Raw genomic sequence first — 9,191 nt, forward strand, 5'->3', positions numbered from 1 at the left:
ACATATTAAGTAGAAAAAAGCAGAGACAGGAAGCCCTGGAGAGTTGAGCAGAGGGGGCCGGGCACGGCGTTATTTATTATAAATAAATAAACAAGTATTTATTTGCATAAATACTCTTTATGCAAAATTACAAAACTTAAACGAAATATGTTTGGAATGCATCTAGGTGCAGTGCAACTGTCCAAAAAGGGAAGCAAAGAAAGATGAACATGAGATTTAGGTCAGGGATGACAGAGAGAAGGGATGGGTATGATTAGATGTGCCTTATTGTCATGCTGGTTTCATGGACACTTATTTCATTATTAAAAACAATTAACTTAGCCAGGCGTGGTGGCTCACCCCTGTAATCCCAGCACTGTGGGAGGCTAAGGCAGGGTTACTGCTTGAGGCCAGGAGTTCAAGACCTGCCTGGGCCACCTCAATAGTGAGGCCCCATCTCTACAAAATAAAAATTAAAAATAACAGCTGGATGTGGTGGCATGCACCTGTAGTCCCAGCTACTCAGGAGGCCGAGGTGGGAGGATTGTTTAAGCGCAGGAGTTTGAGATTACAGTGAACTGTGATGGTGCCACTGCACTCCAGGCTTGGTAACCAAGCAAGACTTTGTCTCTAAAATAAATAAATACATAAAAATAGTAAACTTACTATGAACGAGTGGGACTTATCCCAGGAATGCAAGGTTGGTATGTATTTGAAAATCAATTAATATGATAGATAGTATCAACAAAATAAAGGATGAGGTATGAGCCTATAGTCCTAGCGACTTAGGAGAATGGGGTGGGAGGATTGCTTGAGGCTGCAGTGAGTTTTGATCCCACCACTGCACTCTAGCCTGTGCGAAAGAGCAAGATCTAAACAAAAAACAAAAAACAAACAAAAAAAACCAGCCTGGTGTGGTGGCTCACACCTGTAATCCCAGCACTTTGGGAGGCCAAGGCAGGCGGATCACTTGAGGTCAGGAGTTCAAGGCCAGCCTGGCCAACATGGTGAAACCCTGTCTCTACTAAAAATACAAAAAGTATCCAGGCAGGTGCGGTGGCACATGCCTGTAGTCCCAGCTGCTCAGGAGGCTGAGGCAGGAGAATTGCTTCAACCCAGGAAGCGGAGGTTGCAGTGAACTGAGATCATGCCACTGTACTCCAGCCTGGGCAATAGAGCGAGACTCTTTCTCAAAAATAAATAAATAAATAAATAAATAAATACAAATTAAAAAAAGGAAAAAACGAAAATCACATGATCATCTTAATAGATACAGAGTAAGTATTTTACAAAATCCAACACCCTTTCATGATTTAAAAAAAAAACACACAACAGACTAGTAATTGAAGGATACTTCCTCAACCTGATAAAAGGCATCTACAAAAACTCACAGCTAACATCATACTTAATGGTGAAAGACTGAATGCTTTTCTCTAAAGATCAGGAACAAGATTAAGGATATCCACTTTTGCCACTCCTATTTAATGTTGTACTAGGAGGTTCTAACCAGGGGAATTAGGCAATAAATAAATGAAAGATTACAAATTTTAAAAAAAGGGGCATCCAAAATAGAAAAAAGAAAATAAAATTATCTCTATTTTCAGATATATAATTTATTTCAGATATATACAGAAAACATAAGGAATCCACTAACAAAAATAGGACTTACGAAGTGCATTCAGCAAAGTTGCAGCATACAAGATCAGTGTATGCAAATTAATGATATTTGTATACACTAACAACTCCATTTACAATAACATCAAAAAGAATTTTAAAAATTGGGAATACACTTAAAGGAAGTGCCAAGTTTGTACTCTGAAAATTACAAAGCATTACTGAATGAAATTAAAGACCTAAATCCATGAAAAGACATCTCCCCAAACACCAGTGGGCCTTACAGCCCAGGCAGATTCTGTAACCCTGGTTCACCAGGCCAGTCCCCAGCTGGGCTTACTTTGTCTCCTCTGCAAGAAAGGATCAGGAGATATCATTGTATTGCCAAGACCAAATACCAGCATTAGAGAACTTTTAGGACTGTGTAATCAGTGATTATGAAAATAAAGAGCTCTCCTCTTCCTTGTTGCGAAGCAGCAGAGCATTTATGGCGAAAGCCAAGAACGCACAGAGTTGAGCTGTTTCCGAGGTCAGCCAGACCGAAAGCCCAGCTCCTCCCTCTGTGTGTACATGGCCCGGCATCAGCGCTGCAGTGGGTGGAATACCAGCACCTACATCAAAGGGTTGCTGTGAGGATTAAGTAAGATAACACGTGGACAGCACTGCGCTCGGCACATCATTAGGGTACTTATTTCTAAAGTAGTGATAAGAGTGTCATCCAAGCCTACTCCACCTCATAGAGAGAATTGCCTGACACGAGAGCCCTCTTGAGAGGCAGTATAAATGAGTCATTGAGAGTATAAAGCCTGGAGCCTCACTGCTGAACTGCAATCCCAACATTCACCACTCACCTGTTTATCGGTTAATGAGGTTGCTTAGCATCTCTACATCTCAGTGTCATCTTAGGTAAGATGAAAATGTCTCAGCCCATTTGGGCTGCTGTAACAAAATACCATAAACTGGGTGGCTTATGCACAACAGACACTTATTTCTTGCAGTTCTGGAGGCTGGGAAGTCCATGATCAGGGTGCTGTAGATTTTAGTGTCTGGTGAGGGCCCATTTCCCGGTTCATAGACAAAACCTTCTCACTGTGTCCTCACGTGATAGAAGGGGCAAGGGCACTCTCTGGGGTCTTTTTTATGAGGACACTGATCTCAATCATAAGAGCTATGCCCTCATGACCTAATTACATCCCAAGGGTCCTACCTCCCTAATAGCAGCACCTTGGGGGTTAGGTTTCAGTGTCTGAATTTGGAGGGGATACAAACTTTCAGACAGTAGCAGATTAATAATGATAATAACATATATAAATATTTTAACAATATTTTATTATTTTATAAGTAATAAATGTAACTTTTATTTATATTTTATTTTATAAAAATATAAATATATTTTAATAATAATAATAATAGCTACCTCTTGAGTTGTTGTGATGGGTAAATGATTTAAAGTATGTGAAGGCTGGGTACAGTGGCTCACACCTGGAATCCCAGCACTTTGAGGGGTGGAGGCAGGAGGATTGCTTTAGTCCAGGAGTTCGAGACCAGCCTGGGCAACAAAATGAGACCCCTGTCTCTACAGAAAAATGAAAAAATTAGCCGGGCATTGTGGCACATGTCTGTGGGTCTAGCTACAAGGGAGGCTGAGGCAAGAGGATCACCAGAGTCCAGGAGGTTGAGGCTGCAGTGAGCCACTGCACTCTAGCCTGTGCAATAGAGTGAGACTGTCTCAAATAAAAAGAGTATATGAAGTCCATTGACCTGTATCTCCTGATGAGATATATACTAAGAGGAACACAGCAGCCCTTCTGTGAGATTGCTGACAAAAAATACATAAGTCTAATCACGAGGAAACATCAGACAAAGTTGAATTAAGGGACATCCTACAAAATAACTAGCCTATCCTTCCCAAGAAGGTTGGCATCACCAAGGGTAAGCAAAGATTCATGAAGAGGCCAGTTTAAAGGAGACATGAGAGAAATGACAAATAAATGCAACACGTGATCCAGAGTTGCTTTTACTGGTTGTGGTGGGACCATTGGCTAAATCTGATTAAGGTCTTGAGATTAGGTAATAACACTATAAGCCTATTAGTTTTTTTAGATTTTAACAATTACAGTACTGTGGTTATGTAAGAGAATGTCTTTTTTTAAAAAAGAAATGCTCGCTGAAGTATTTAGAAGTAAAAAACAATTTTTTAAAAGCATGTAAAGTTCTTAGAATGATCCTTGGCACATAGCACCCATGGGTGTTAGCTGTTATTTTCTAGCTGAATTTTTGCAGTGCCGAATTCCATTTAGTATCCAACAGTGCTATGGTGACCTTCATTAACAATGCTGCAGGAAACTGGCTAATCTAACTGCTTTTTCTTTTCCTGTTTCCCAGTGTTTGGTTTCCGATCTTATGCAGTTCCAGAAAATATGTATCCCATAAATATACACATCCTCTAAGTACGCACAATTTGTTTTTAATTAAAAAAGTTAAAAAAAAAAAAAAGAAAAGAAAACATAAAAGAAAATATAGAAAAGCTACAAGGACTTTCATTTTCTCACACTTAACACCTCTCTATTCCTCTTGGTTCCTTCTGCCCTCCCTACCTCTCTCCACTCCCCTTTTATGGGTCTCAGTTTATTGGTGGAGGCTGAGCCCACCTGTAGCTCCCAGGGTAGGAAGGACTGGGTGGATCAGGCTCCTCTGCCTCAGCAGGGAAACCTGCTGCTGAGCATGGAGAGGGTTGCTCAGCAGAGAGGAGTGGGATATTTGCAGAGAAGTGGATCTCCCAAAGAAGGCTTTTTTTTTTTTTTTTTTTTTTTTTGAGACGGAGTCTTGCTCAGACGCCCAAGCTGGAGTGCGGCGGCGCGATCTCGGCTCACTGCAAGCTCCGCCTCCCGGGTTCACGCCATTCTCCTGCCTCAGCCTCCCGCGTAGCTGGGACTACAGGCGCCCGCCACCTCGCCCGGCTAGTTTTTTTGTATTTTTAGTAGAGACGGGGTTTCACCGTGTTAGCCAGGATGGTCTCGATCTCCTGACCTCGTGATCCGCCCGTCTTGGCCTCCCAAAGTGCTGGGATTACAGGCGTGAGCCACCGCGCCCGGCCAGAAGGCTTTTAAATAGTTCTCTATGATCTCCTCTCCCATGTGGGATTGGATAATCAGGTGAGACATGGGGGAGGGGTGGTGTCACATAAAAATGCCTACCTTCCCAATTTATTGTGTGACTAGCTCCCTAGGGACCAGGATGGCCAGACAAGGGCAATATAACTTAGGTTTAGTTAGTTGGGGTTAGTTTTCTCAAAACTCTTGTCATGCATGGATGGCTAAATCCTGAACCCAATCTTCAATGACTTTTACCTTGGGATGAGAGGACCAAATTATTGTGTTTGTTGGTGACTTGACAGCGCCTAATAAAACATAGTCATCTGGATTCATTGTAAGGAAGGCCAGCATTGATATGGATGTGTAACTAGCCTAGACTCCCACACACTTGAACCACAGTGGGGCCTTCAGGATACTTGGGGTAAAACAAAAACCATAATCAAAGGCAGTTCATGGGGTTTTAAACCTCCATGGAAAGAGGTCTACCAATGGGAAGAATGAAAAAAATGGTTTGATCCTCCTCAATACGTATAGAGGTGAGAGGACGGAGAAGGACATTGTTCATAGAGGTTATACTGGTTGCAAAAATAGGAGGGTGTGCTTCTTGGGTATCAGGACTGTCAGAATGATTTGAGGCAGTATCTTCTGGAGGGCGAACTGGGAGCACTGGTAATTTTAGACCCACACTGACTAGCAGTAACAAACACTAGGTCTCCTTCAGGCATTTTAAAAGAGTACTGAGCTCCTACAAGGTGCCAGACACCAGGTGTCTAGATGCTGACACATCAGTAATAAACATGTGCATGTGCAATTCTTTTTCAGTTCATTGAATACTCAAGGAGGAAGTCAGGGTGGAGTCTTTAACACTTATAATTTATTAAGAGAGAGAGCAGTGTTCAGATTCGGAATCATCAACAAATAGCCCCCCTACCTAGTTGGAATTTAATAACCATATGTTGTTTTTAGGTACTTATTTGTGGTTTCTCTTATTAATTTATTTAACAATAGTTATTGAGGGCCAGGTGAGTCTTGGGTGATGGAGAATACTATATTGGATAAGCTGACAGGAGTTCCTGTTCTCATGGAGTATGCATTCTAAGGGAGAGTGAAACAGGCAATATTTCAGGTGCTAAGCATTATAAAATAAAACAAAGCAGGGTGAGGGGAGTGAGGAGGAGATTTTTTGCTCTTTCACAAATTTACAAGTGGTAGACTTGCTTTCCATTTACACAAATGATATGACACTTCTTATCAAAGTAAGAAAGTTAAACCTGATTTCATTTAAAGAAAGTGATAAATAAATAATTGTTCAGCAAGATGGTAGGCAAATAACTGACATGTGGCAAGCATTGCTTTAAGGCAATTGTTCCCTGCCTTGGCTACACATTAGAACACCTGGGTCAGGCCAAACTCCAGACCAATTGCATCAGAAGAATTAGCCAAAAAATCCTCAACCCCTCGCCTCACAGGGTGTTTATTTTCTGGAGAAATTGAACCAGAGAGGGTCTAGATTCAGGTATCAGGCAGGGCAGAAGGTGGAGCTGAGGACCCAGAGAGCTGTGGGGTTGGGTGACATCTGTGCACTAAGTGGTGGGACACCCCAACCCTAGTACCTTTCACCACTCCTGTTCCCAGGAGGGTAGCCTGGCTTCTTTTCCCTAAAAGGAGACTAGAAGATTCTTCCCTGGAGAAACTGAATAGGCTCAAAAAGGTTGAGTTGAAAATAATGATGTTTGGGGCTACCCAGTGACAAAGTAGGCTTTCCACCCAATAATAAGTAGTAAAATATAAGCATTGGTACACCCTTCCCTGCCCAAGAACACAGAGCTTCTAATTAGCTATAGGATGGAGGTCTAAATCTATGCGCACTAAGCTAATTGGGATTTTTAAAGTTGGTTACGGCGGTGGAATTGGAAGGATGGTCCATGCTTAGAGTGTGGGCACTGACCAATCCCATCCTGAGCAAAGTAGGTTACACAGAGGTGCCAGCCGGCTGGAGGTGCCTCTCCACTGGCCCACCACTGGTGTGTGCTTGTTAAGAAGAGTCATTGACCATGCTTACAATGAGCCTGGCTGGATTCTCACATCTTTATGAATTATTTTGTTCAATCTTCACAATACCTCCATGAAGGAGAGGCTATTATTTTCTCATTTACAGGTGAGGAAACAAGGGCACAGACGGGTGAAGGAACTTGCCCCAGTTCATGAAGCTAGTAAGTGGCTGAGCTGGGATGTGAATCAGGCAGTCCAGCTCTGCAGTCCCTGCATCAACCATGAAAGCATGCTGCCTTTAGTTGAGTACACATCTCAAGGGGGTGAAAAAAATCTTGAGAGACATGTCCCCTGTTTCTTGCAGGCTACAATTGGTTTAAGGAACAGGTGTCCCTGTCTCCCTAACCAGGTGCTTAAAGGCTTCCTTGACCTGAACCAGTTCACGTTTCAAGTGTTCTCTTCTGCTACACCTGTGTTGTCACTGTTCCAGGTTGGAGTGGATTGCCCTCAGTTTCCAGAAGACATTCATGCTTTGCGTTTCCACGTGCTTTTTCCTTGGCTTGGGATCTCCTTCTACTGTACTTTTTAATTTATCATAATCCTTTCTTTTTTCTCCCCCCCCCCTTTTTTTTTTGGTCATGATTCAACTCAAGCTAGCTCCTTAATGGTCACATCTCTCAGATCAAATATATATATATATAGATTGTATATACATAGAGAGAGAAAGAGATAGAGTCTTGCTCTATTGTCCAGGCTGGAGTGCAGTGATGTGATCTTGGCTCACTGCAACCTCTACCTCCCAGGTTCAAGTGATTCTCCTGCCTCAGCCTCCTGAGTAGCTGGGATTACAGATGCCTGCCACCACACCTGGCTAATTTTTCTGTATTTTTAGCAGAGATGGGTTTTCGTGATATTGGCCAAGCTGGTCTCGAACTCCTGTCCTCAAGAGATCCACCTGTCTTGGCCTCCCAAAGTGTTGGGTTTACAGGCGTGAGCCACTGTGCCAGCTCAGGTAAAAATGAACAGGACCCCTTTTATGAACCCATGAGATTTGTCTGGTACTCTGTGGAGCACTTCTGCTGTTATTGTCTGTCCAGCCCACATCTTCTTTTCTTCTCTAACAGCAGCCTGGTTTTCCCCATGGTGAGCCATCTCTGGTAAGGGTTGAGCTGCCTTTTTGTTTGTTTGTTTTGTTTTGTTTTTTTTTTGTTTTTTTGTTGAGACAGAGTTCCACTCTATCACCCAGGCTGGAGTGCAGTGGCATGATCTTGGCTCACTGCAACCTCTGCCTCCCGGGTTCAAGCAATTCTCCTGTCTCAGCCTCCCACGTAGTGGGGATTACAGGCATGCATCACCAAATTCGGCTAATTTTTGTATTTTTAATAGAGATGGGATTTCACCATGTTGGCCATACTGGTCTCAAACTCCTGACCTCAGGTGATCCACCTGCCTTGGCCTCCCAAAGTGCTGGGATTACAGGCATAAGCCACCGTGCCCAGCTGGGTTGAGCTGCTTTTACAGGATCCCAGGCCCATCCTGTCAGGGCATACTTTTTTTCTGACTATAGAAATTGGCTTGGGAATAGACCTATGACCCAAACCAAGCCAATTGTACCTCAAATCTCAGCTCTTTGACTGTAACTGTTGGGAAAGAGGCATCGTCTGCTGGGCTTGCCAACCTGATAGAAACTAAGCCTTGAACTGCTGGGGGAAACTTTTGCTGCCTTATGGGAGCACAGCCCTATCAAAAGTTAAAGTCAGTGAAAACAGAACAGAGCCAAAAATTGGAGAGACGAAGAAATCATGGCCTCATTTAAGCTGCTGGGTCCAGCCTTGCTTTCCGGAATCTCTGTCTGTGTTTCTCTGTTACTTGAACCATATGTGCTCTTGAGTCAGCGTGAGTTGCAGTTCATCCTATGCAAGTGCAAGAATCCTGATGCACACACGGCCCGTGTGCCTTGGATTAGGATGATTCGTGGTTCTGAGTTCTAGGGGGAAAGGATACACATGTGATTCTCTGTGCAGCACAGGGCATAGAGTAGATATCTTGTTATACATACGGACTTATTGGGCAACTCACACTCACTGCTGTTGGGTGTGTTTGAGGCTCCCATGGTGTTCCTAGGGGCCTTGGAGAGCGTTCTCTGGTTTGCTGATCCTGTTCTCTACTTCCTTCTCTAGAAATCAAACTTTCCCTAGTTGCCAACGGCAAAACCAAGTTGCTGTGGGAAAGCACCTTTTTACTTGTTCAGTCTGGAACCACTGCTCCTCTGTTCCCTTTTCCTTAGAAACTCCACCTTGGCAATGAGAAGGGTGTGTTCTCTCGAAGTTTCTCTCAGGGCATTTGAGATCATTGGTAGACAATCTCTATGTTTTGTTTAAATTTAGCAGGAAACCCAAAGATTGTGAGAGGATGGGATTTGGAGAGAGCCACTTCCTGATCAGGAAAAGAGAAGTCTTAACATAAAGGACTGAAGTTCGGAACCTCAGGACTGTCTGTAGACAAGGACAG

This window comes from Theropithecus gelada, chromosome 12 (genome assembly GCF_003255815.1).
Source record: "Theropithecus gelada isolate Dixy chromosome 12, Tgel_1.0, whole genome shotgun sequence".
In the NCBI taxonomy this organism is placed as follows: domain Eukaryota; kingdom Metazoa; phylum Chordata; class Mammalia; order Primates; family Cercopithecidae; genus Theropithecus; species Theropithecus gelada.